This window comes from Scomber japonicus, chromosome 2 (assembly GCF_027409825.1).
Source record: "Scomber japonicus isolate fScoJap1 chromosome 2, fScoJap1.pri, whole genome shotgun sequence".
Taxonomy (NCBI): domain Eukaryota; kingdom Metazoa; phylum Chordata; class Actinopteri; order Scombriformes; family Scombridae; genus Scomber; species Scomber japonicus.
The window spans coordinates 4332264-4344397 of record NC_070579.1 but is presented as its reverse complement, the minus strand read 5'-3'; positions in this window follow the sequence as shown (position 1 = coordinate 4344397).

Genomic DNA, 12134 nt, shown 5'->3' with positions numbered 1-12134 from the left:
AGGTGCAGACGAACAAACAGACACAGGTGCAGATGAACAAACAGACGCAGGCGCAGGTGAACAAGCAGACGCAGGTGCAGATGAACAAACAGACGCGGGTGCAGATGAACAAACAGACACGGGTGCAGACGAACAAACAGACGCAGGTGTAGGTGAACAAACAGATGCAGGTGCAGATGAACAAGCAGGTGCATGCGAAGAAACAGACACAGGCAAACAAACAGACACAGGTGCATGCGCAAAAATGGACACAGGCGAACAAAGAGACACAGGCGAACAAACAGGCACAGGCGAACCAACAGACACAGGTGCATGCGAAGAAACAGACACAGGCGAACAAATGGGAACAGGCGAACAAACAGGCACAGGCGAACAAATGGACACAGGTGCATGCGAAGAAACAGACACAGGCGAAGAAACAGGCACAGGCGAACAAACGGACACAGGTGCATGCGAAGAAACAGGCACAGGCGAACAAACAGACACAGGTGAATGCGAAGAAACAGACACAGGCGAACAAAGAGACACAGATGAACAAACGGGCACAGGCGAACAAATGGACACAGGTGCATGCGAAGAAACAGATACAGGCACAGGTGAGCAAACAGACACAGGCAAACAAAGAGGCACAGGTGCATGCAAAGAAACAGACATAGGCGAAGAAACGGGCACAGGCAAACAAAGGGACACAGGTGAATGTGAAGAAACAGACACGGGTGAAGAAATGGGCACAGGCGAACAAACGGACACCGATGAATGCGTAGAAACAGACACAGGTGAACAAACGGACAAAGGCGAAGAAACAGACACAGGTGCATGCGAAGAAACAGACACAGGCAAACAAATGGCCACAGGCAAACAAAGGGAGACAGGCGAACAAACAGACACAAGTGCATGCGCAGAAATGGACACAGGCGAACAAACAGACACAGGTGAATGCGAAGAAACAGACACAGGCGACCAAAGAGACACAGGTGAACAAACAGGCACAGGCGAACAGATGGACACAGGTGCATGCGAAGAAACAGATACAGGCACAGGTGAGCAAAGAGACACAGGCGAAGAAACAGGCACAGGTGCATGCGAAGAAACAGACACAGGTGAACAAACGGGCACAGGCGACCAAACAGGCACAGGTGCATGTGAAGAAACAGACACAGGCGAAGAAACAGGCACAGGCGAACAAATGGGAACGGGCGAACAAACGGACACAGGTGCATGCGAACAAACAGACACAGGTGAACAAACGGGCACAGGCAAACAAAGGGACACCGGCACAGGCGAACAAACAGACACAGGTGAATGCGAAGAAACAGACACAGGCAAACAAACAGACACAGGCGAACAAACAGGCACAGGCGAACCAATAGACACAGGTGAATGCGAAGAAACAGACACAGGCGAACAAACAAACACAGGCAAACAAATAGACACAGGTGAATGTGAAGAAACAGACACAGGTGAAAAAACGGACAAAGGTGAAGAAACAGACACAGGTGCATGCGAAGAAACAGACACAGGTGAAAAAAGAGACACAGGTGAACAAACGGGCACAGGCAAACAAAGGGAGACAGGCGAAGAAACAGACACAGGCAAAGAAACAGACACAGGTGAATGTAAAGAAACAGACACGGGCGAACAAACGGACACAGGTGCATGCGAAGAAACAGACACAGGCGAAAAAAGAGACGCAGGTGAACAAACGGGCACAGGCAAACAAACAGACACAGGTGAATGCGAAGAATCAGACACAGGCGAACAAAGAGACACAGGTGAACAAACGGGCACAGGTGAACAAACGGGCACAGGTGAACAAATGGACACAGGTGCATGCGAAGAAACAGATACAGGCACAGGTGAGCAAAGAGACAGAGGCGAACAAACAGGCACAGGTGCATGCAAAGAAACAGACACAGGTGAACAAACGGGCACAGGCGAACAAACAAGCACAGGCGACCAAACAGGTGCATGTGAAGAAACAGACACAGGCGAACAAACAAGCACAGGCGACCAAACAGGTGCATGCAAAGAAGCAGACACAGGTGAACAAACAGACACAGGCGAACAAACAGGCACAAGCGAAGAAACAGACACAGGTGAATGCGAAGAAACAGACACAGGTGAAGAAACGGGCACAGGCGAAGAAACAGACACAGGTGCATGCGAAGAAACAGACACAGGTGAACAAACGGACAAAGGCGAAGAAACAGACACAGGTGCATGCGAAGAAAGAGACACAGGCGAACAAATGGCCACAGGCAAACAAAGGGAGACAGGCGAACAAACAGACACAAGTGCATGTGCAGAAATGGACACAGGCGAACAAACAGACACAGGTGAATGTGAAGAAACAGACACAGGCGAACAAACAGACACAGGTGAATGTGAAGAAACAGACACAGGCGAACAAAGAGACACAGGTGAACAAACGGGCACAGGCGAACAAATGGACACAGGTGCATGCGAAGAAACAGATACAGGCACAGGTGAGCAAAGAGGCACAGGCGAACAAACAGGCACAGGCGAACAAACAAGCACAGGCAAACAAATAGACACAGGTGCATGTGAAGAAACAGACACAGGCGAACAAACAGGCACAGGCAAACAAAGGGACACAGGCACAGGCGAACAAACAGACACAGGTGAATGCGAAGAAACAGACACAGGCAAACAAACAGACACAGGCGAACAAACAGGCACAGGCGAACCAACAGACACAGGTGAATGCGAAGAAACAGACACAGGCGAAAAAACAAACACAGGCAAACAAATAGACACAGGTGCATGTGAAGAAACAGACACAGGTGAAGAAACGGGCACAGGCGAACAAACGGACACAGGTGAATGCGAAGAAACAGACACAGGTGAACAAATGGACAAAGGCGAAGAAACAGACACAGGTGCATGCGAAGAAACAGACACAGGCAAACAAATGGCCACAGGCAAACAAAGGGAGACAGGCGAACAAACAGACACAGGCACAGGCGAACAAACAGACACAGGTGAATGCAAAGAAACAGACACAGGCGAACAAAGAGACACAGGCGAACAAACGGACACAGGTGCATGGGAAGAAACAGACACAGGCGAAAAAAGAGACACAGGTGAACAAACGGGCACAGGCGAACAAACAGACACAGGTGAATGCGAAGAATCAGACACAGGCGAACAAAGAGACACAGGTGAACAAATGGACACAGGTGCATGCGAAGAAACAGATACAGGCACAGGTGAGCAAAGAGACACAGGCAAACAAACAGGCACAGGTGCATGCGAAGAAACAGACACAGGCGAACAAACAGGCACAGGCGAACAAACAAGCACAGGCGACCAAACAGGCACAGGTGCATGTGAAGAAACAGACACAGGCGAAGAAACAGGCACAGGCGAACAAACAGATACAGGTGAATGCGAAGAAACAGACACAGGCGAACAAACAGGCACAGGTGAACAAACAAGCACAGGCGAACCAACAGACACAGGTGCATGCGAAGAAACAGACACAGGTGAACAAAGAGACACAGGCGAACAAACAAGCACAGGCAAACAAACAGGCACAGGCGAACCAACAGACACAGGTGCATGCGAAGAAACAGACACAGGCAAACAAACAGACACAGGCGAACAAAGAGACACAGGTGCATACAAAGAAACAGACATAGGTAAACAAAGAGACACAGGCGAACAAACAAGCACAGGCAAACAAACAGACACAGGCGAACAAAGAGACACAGGTGCATACAAAGAAACAGACATAGGCAAACAAAGGGAGACAGGCGAACAAACAGACACAAGTGCATGTGCAGAAATGGACACAGGCGAACAAACAGACACAGGTGAATGTGAAGAAACAGACACAGGCGAACAAACAGACACAGGTGAATGTGAAGAAACAGACACAGGCGAACAAAGAGACACAGATGAACAAACGGGCACAGGCGAACAAACGGACACAGGTGAATGCGAACAAACAGACACAGGTGAACGAAGAGACACAGGCAAACAAACAGGCACAGGTGAACCAACAGACACAGGTGCATGCGAAGAAACAGACACAGGTGAACAAAGAGACACAGGCGAACCAATAGACACGGGTGCATGTGAAGAAACAGACACAGGCGAACAAACGGACACAGGTGCATGTGAAGAAACAGACACAGGCAAACAAACGGACACAGACGAACAAACAGACACAGGCAAACAAACGGACACAGACGAACAAACAGACACAGGCGGACAAATGGGCACAGGCACCAATACACAAACGGGCTTAGGCGAACAAACGAAAATGAGCAAGACCCAAGAATGTGACGGAAGTACAAAACACTGCAAGAATAGAGGAGGCGGCAAGGTTAAAAAAGGTGACAAGAGTGAAAAAGGTGGCAAGGTTACGAAAAGGCACAAGCACAAAAAAGGTGGCAAGGGAAAAAAAGGTGGCATGGTTAGGAAAGGTGGCAAGGTTAAGAAAAGGCGCAAACACAAAAATGGTATCAAGGGTAGAAAAGGTGGCATGGTTAGAAAAAATGGCAAGATTATTAAAGGGCGCAAGCACAAAAAAGGTATCAAGGGTAAAAAAGGTGGCAAGGTTGGAAAAGGTAGCATAGTTAGGAAAGGTGACAAGGTTAAGAAAATGCGCAAGCACAAAAAAGATGGCATGGTTAGAAAAGGTATCAAGGGTATAAAAGGTGGCAAGGTTGGAAAAGGTAGCATAGTTAGGAAAGGTGGCAAGGTCAGAAAAGGGAGTATGGTTATGAAAGGGCGCAAACACAAAAAAGGTGGCATGGTTAGGAAAGGTGGCAAGTTTAGGAAAGGGCGCAAACACAAAAAAGGTATCAAGGGTAAAAAAGGTGGCATGGTTACGAAAGGGCGTAAACACCAAAAAGGTATCAAGGATAAAAAAGGTGGCAAGGTTGGAAAAGGTAGCATAGTTAGGAAAGGTGACAAGGTTAAGAAAATGCGCAAGCACAAAAAAGATGGCAGGGTTAGAAAAGGTGGCATGGTTAGGGAAGGACACAAGCACAAAAATGGTATCAAGGGTAAAAAAGGTGGCATGGTTAAAAAAATGCACAAACACAAAAAAGGTGGCAAAGGTAAAAATGGTGCCAAGTATAAGAAACGGCGCAAACACAAAAAAGGTGGCATGGTTAGCAAAGGTGGCATGGTTAGCAAAGGTGGCAAGGTTAGAAAAGGTGGCAAGGTTAGAAAAGGTGGCATGGTTAGCAAAGGTGGCATGGTTAGCAAAGGTGGCAAGGTTAGAAAAGGTGGCATGGTTAGGAAAGGTGGCATGGTTAGAAAAGGTGGCAAGTTTAAGAAAGGGCATAAACACAAAAAAGGTGGCATGGTTAGGAAAGGTGGCAAGTTTAAGAAAGGGCATAAACACAAAAAAGGTGGCATGGTTAGGAAAGGTGGCAAGTTTAAGAAAGGGCATAAACACAAAAAAGGTGGCATGGTTAGGAAAGGTGGCAAGTTTAAGAAAGGGCACCAGCACAAAAAAGGTGGCATGGTTAGAAAAGGTGGCACGGTTATGAAAGGGCGCAAACACAAAAAAGGTATCAAGGGTAAAAAAGGTGGCATGGTTAGGAAAGGTGGCAAGGGTAAAAATAGTAGGGAAAAGGCTAAAGGGCACAAGGGCAAAAGTAGAAAACGAGGCAAAGGTAGAATACGAGTCAAACGTAGAACAGTTGGCAGACGCAGAGGAGGTCTCAGAGCGAAGGTAGAGGTAGGAAATCACTGGTGATCTCCATGATTCAGTATGAAAACCTAATAACTAGCAGGCCCAATGAAGCTTATTGAAACTAAATGATACCCTGAATGAATGCTCAAAGAAAAAAAGGTTTTATTTCACCTTAAAAGTGAATCTCTTCAGCAATTCTTCCCATAAATGTATTGATTACATTCTTGAAAATGTTCAATGTTCAATGTCTTGAAGTTTGGCACTGACTGGTCAAAGGATTTATTGATCAGCAGACTGATTCTGAACAACACACACTATATAATAGAACTGTTCATGCCCTTAATCCAGATGATGTAGCATTAACTAGCAACAAACTAATTATTTTTTGACATTAACAAAGAAGTCAAGAAAGCCATGAACACCCAGAGTAGCTCATTTGTTGCCTCACAACCACAGTTAAAACATAAACATTAAATCTACTTTCTATTTGTTCATCTGCAAATTACAGTTTTGGTGTCTTTGATTTTAATCCAGCCACTTCACCTAACCAACCACAGCAATGTGACCGTTTTTGTTTCATTTGCCATTGATTGTATTGTATCTTTCTTTTGTCCTTTTAATGATTTTAAAGCTAATTTATTATTTTATGCTGCAATCATTTTATTTATGTCTTTCTATTTTTCTGTACTTTGTTTTTATTATGGAGGGGTGGGGGTTAATTGTATGTTTTAAGTTTCTCAAATTACATGTTTTTCTGTTTTATGTAAAGCACATTGAGTTGCCATTATGTATGAAATGCGCTATATAAATAAAACTGCCTTGCCTTGCCTTGCCTTTATAGATATTATTAAAATGAGACAAAGAGGGAAAATAATTAAATGTAAATCAGCATCAGTGTTTTCAGGATTTACTCTTTGTCTTTCTCTATACTTCTGTAACAGATAACCAAATCCTCTGATGTCCTGCTTTTTCTGATTAAAGCTTGGCTCATTCTGGTCTGACTGTGTGTCAATCATTTTAGAACTCCTACTGTATATTACAGTACTATTATCCATTTGAACTTTGAATTCGGCAAAGTCAATTCAATAAAATTTAGAACATTCATGTAGTTAGCTACGTCTACAGACTGGTGGCTTATGTGATTAATGCCAGCAAACAGGGCATTTCTGAGATTCCTGTAAACTTTGCTTTTGCTAAAATTACTACATATTATGATTACATATGATTCATGAGCCTGCATTGTAGTATATAAAAGAGAAACAAGGCAGGTTGTGTTCATTGTTGGCAAATAGTTGCTTATTTCCACATCCAGCGGTTCATAGTCACTAACTGTGTCGTAATTATAACAGATTATCAATTAAACACATCTTGTATCTCATGAACACTTGAACAGTCTAGAAGAGGAAGAGTTTGGTTTTGAGGTGAATCTATCAGTCATCTATCAAGCAGAAGTGTTCACCTTTTCTCTATCTGGTGATGACTAATGTATCAGTGTGAAAAGCAGAATGAAAGATGTCATCACAGTTTCCCAGAGACCAGGAGGAAGTCTTCATATTGCTTGTTTTCTTAGTCCAACAATCAAAACCCCAAAGATATCCAGTTTGTCAGCAAGACAAAAGAAATGCAGTAAATTCTCTCATTTCAGCGGCTGGAACTATAGTTTACCATGTTTAGCATTTTTGTTGAAACAATACTATAGGCTATATTTTAAACATAATAATTGCTGTTTATGATCAATAATAATAGTTTAAACTCTGTGTTGGTTTTGGGGAATATGACCAAAACGTCACATCCTGATAGAGGTAAAGATACCTCTTAATGCAATCAATAAATCATCTTCTTTTTAATTTCCCACAGCTCACTGGCATGATATCTCACCCCTGTCTGTAATCTTCCTCTTCCTATTTTTTCAAATGTGTGAATTATCATATGTTGCTGGTTTGAGGGTTTGGCCAAGTTCTCCCTCTGTTCTATAAACATGTCCCTTCCTTCTGATCGTGTTCACTGCAGCAGCATTTTCCCTCCAAACCCTGAGAAGAAAACAGGAAGATTTGACGGCTTCAGAGCATCTTTCTCCACCGAGGCAGGTACATGAGATAAAGGCACAAATATTCACATAACAGTATAACAATTATTTTATCAATAATCTGCTGATTATTTTCTTTACTTATCAATTAATCATTGGCTATATACAAAAATTAGAAAATATTTCTATTTCATCAACAGTCAAAATCCCAAATATATTCAATATACTATAATTGAGGACATTTGGGAAGTTGTAACGATCACATTTTTAATTGATTAGTTGCCAACAATTAAATTAATTCTTGATTTTTGTGATAATAAATTAAATGGATGAATTTGTTTTGAGTGATTTTTTTTTAAGAATGACTCAAAACAAAATGTCAAAATTCTCTGATTCCAGCTTCTGAAATGTGTATTTTTTCTGGTTTCTTTGGTCTTCTATAACAGTAAACGGAAGACTTTTGGGTTGAGGACTGCTGTTCGGGACTATACAAGACATTTTAGGACATCGACTTCGCTTTGGAAACATTGATTTCCATTTTTCATCTGTCCTCTATAAAAGTGCCCCATTCCTCCTTATTTCATTCACTGCAGCATCATCCCTCCTAACACAGAGAAGCATGCTAGCATGCTAACATGCTCACAATGACAAAGCTATAATGTTTACTATGTACTTAACATTTTGGCGTGATGATGGTGCAAAGTTACTGCAGTCCGTCCTCAGGGGAGACATGAATGTTTGCACCAAAATTCATGGTGATCCATCCAGTAGTAGTTATTGAGACAATTCACTCAAAAAACAACAACACAACTCTTAATGTCATGGTGACTGTGGTGATGTCAGAATGACATTGCCCTCAATAAAGCCACACTGCTAACATGGCTAAAATGCATCCATATATTTCTAATGAGAAAAAGCAGAATTTTTGCTTTTATGTTTTAGAAGTTGGAACTTGTAACCAAATACAAAAAGATACACCATTCTATACATCACCTATATCTGACCACACTCTCAGTGTACGATTTCAGTACTTTAAAAAAATCTGTTTTGTCTTTGTACTGATATTTTGTGTTTACTTTACTTCCTGTCCTCAGACCTTATATCATTGTACTCTGTGTTTCTGTAAAGCATCTCTCATTATTCTGCCTTTTTTATGATTAAAGCTTGGCTCAGCATCCATTCTGGTCTGTGTGTCTTTCATTTGATAATCTGTAAATAACAATACTATCATTTTTTACATAGTTTGGATTCTGTAGGCCAAACAGAACAAACGTCTCACTGAGCTTAACAGACTGACAATGGCGGAGCAAACCGCCTCTTTACACACTCTGTATACATATTATGCAATAAAACAGCCTTCAATCACTTTTGAACCCTTGAACTTCGGCACCATGTGTTAAAATGAGAAAATCTCTAACACAATTCTTTCTGTAGTGATATAAACCTACTCAAATTAAAGTGGATATTTTATAATTTCAAACCTTTGAAGGCAGATGTCTAGTCAATGTTAATCCTCATCTGGCAATAAAGAGAGGACAAATGATGCTGTGTGCCTTTTCTATTCATTTCATAATTTTGTAAGATGCCAAGAGTTAATATTTAGTGGAATGTAAATGAGCTTTATGTTTGCACTGTTATGAAGAGTCATATTAAAGATTTGATGTAATGTTTATATTAGGATATTTCAATAATTAAACAAGTATTTACATCATATGATTGTATTATTCACCTCTGTTTTTTTCTTATTACTTATTTTCTCAGCATCCACATCCCTTGTTGTCTGTAACTGATTATTAGGCTTCTTGTATTCACTGGAAACAACCTGTGAACACAAAACTGACATGTCATCACCTTTTAAGGTAAGGTTAAGGTTAGCAAACAGTTGCTTATTTCCACATCCAGCGGTTGACAGTCACTACCTGTGTTGTAATTATAATAGATTATCAATTAAACACATCTTGTATCTCATCAACACCTGGACACACTGGAAGAAAAGAGGAAGAGTTTGGTTTTGAGGTGAATCTATCAGTCATCCACCAAGCAGAAGTGTTCACCTTTTCTCTACTTGTATGTATCAGTGTGAAAAGCAGAATGAAAGATTCTCATCACAGTTTCCCAGAGACCAGGAGGAAGTCTTCATATTGCTTCTTTTGTTCAGTCCAACAATCAAAAGAACAAAGATATTCAGTTTGTCAGCAAGACAAAAGAAATGCATTAAATTCTCTCATTTCAGAGGCTGGAACTACTTATGGTTTAGCATGTTTAGCTATTTTGGTTGAAAAAGGACTTGGTTGAAAAAGGACTACTTGATAAACATAATAGTTACTGATAAATGTTCTGTTGTTAATAAAATAATTATAGTTTCAGCTCTGTTGGGCAATATGACCAAAATGGTCATTCACATCCTGATAACAATACCTTTCCCAATATAGCACATCTTATTAAAGTCAATAAATAGTTGGTCTGTAGATGAGCGGCAGTGAAAAAAAAGGCTGATAACGATGTATTTTGTAATGTTTACTGTATTTCTTTCTTGTTCTAAAACTTAACTATAGATTCATGAAACCATCATTTAAATATGAGAATGTTTTTCAATTAAAAAAGAGACTGACAGGGTTGAGCATAGCTCAGCGGGTAGAGCACCCGCCCCATGGGTTGAGGCTATAGTCCTCGTTGCAGGCGACCCCGGTTCGAATCCCGAGCCGAGCGGTCTTATCCTGCGTGTCATTCCCCCCTCCCTGCCTCCTGTTTCCTGTCTATCTACACTGTCCTGAACATTAAAGGCAAAAAAGCCCAAAAAATTACACTCAAAAAAAGAGACTGACAAGGTAAGGTAGATCACATCCTCTTTTTTAATTTCCCACAGCTCACTGGGATGATATCTCACACTTATCTGTAATCTTCCTCTTCCTAATTTTTCAAATACGTGCTAGAATAAGCATATGTTGCTGGTTTGAGGGTTTGGCCAAGTTCTCCCTCTGTTCTATAAACATGTCCCTTCCTTCTGATCGTGTTCACTGCAGCAGCATCTTCCCTCCAAACCCTGAGAAGAAAACCAGAAGAGTTGACGGCTTCAGAGCATCTTTCTCCACGAGGCAGGTACATGAGACACAAATCTTTACTGCACAGGCCAGACTGGACTATGGCTCCAGCTAATGACTATTTGATCAATGAATCTGTTTCTTATTTTCTTAATTAATCAATGAATCATTTGTTATTCACAAACATTTGAACATTTTGAGTGCAAGGCAATTTTTATCAGCCAACAGCCAAAAACCCAAAGTTATACAATATACTATAATGGAAGACATTTGAGAAGCTGCAATTATCATATTTCTGTTTTTGATTGTCATTGTTCCTCCAAAATCAACTTAAGACAATTTTGTTTCATTGATTCTTTGATAGACTGGTAGATCCTTTACACAGTTATAGGGCAAACTCGGTTATAGAGCCGCACTGCAATTTCTGCAACATCTAGTTCATTAATTAAACAACTACTTGTCAATTATTATATTAATTGTCAATCATTTCACTGAAAATGTCCAAATTCCAGCTTCTTAAATGTAAATATTTAGGCATCTGTGACAGTAAACTAAATATTTTCAGATTGTGGATAAAACAAGATATTTAAGACGTGGCTTTGGAAATCAGTGATCAGCATTTTTCAACAATTTGACATTTCATGGACCAAATAATCAGGAAAATAATGAACTCGAATGAAATGACTAAATTACTCTGTTGTTGTTTTCAGTTAGCACCAACAAAAATTGAAATGAGGAGGCCGATTCCACTCTCTCACTCAAAAGCAATATGATAACATCATATTGGGCTTCAAAAAATTGTTTTCTAATGGGTTTTTTTAACCAAACAATTAATTGTGGAAGAGGTCTGAAGATTAATAAATAAAAAATAATTGGCTATTGCAGCTCTACGATGAGGAACACTCCCCTTCTTGTCCTGTTTGTTATTTACTGAGCAGGATTTCTGAAACAGCTTGTTAGTCGAGACGTAGAACAAGCAGCAAGTGTTTAGTTTTTGGTGTGGTTCCAAGATTGTTATTTAAAGGATTTCTTCACATTTCAAGACATAAAAATGAATGTGTTCAACTGTGTCTTTTATGTTTTAGGGTGTTAGAACCAGCAGACCCTGCTGGCAACAGAAGTGAAGGTAAGTTATTTATTTATCTTCTTCAGTCTCTGCAAAAAAATGATATCTAGTATTGTGTAACAATAGGCTGAAAACCTGCAGCGGACTCATCTGCCTGTTCACACCGTTCATTTCTTTGGGATGTTCTTGGTTTAGGTTTCCTTACTGTAATTGTATTATCCACTTTGTGAGGATGCTATTAATGAACTTGATCTGTGTGCAGATGGCTGGCCTGCACTGGATGGCTGTGGTGCTGGCCTTCTTCCTGTCTACTGGGAACAGTTTGGC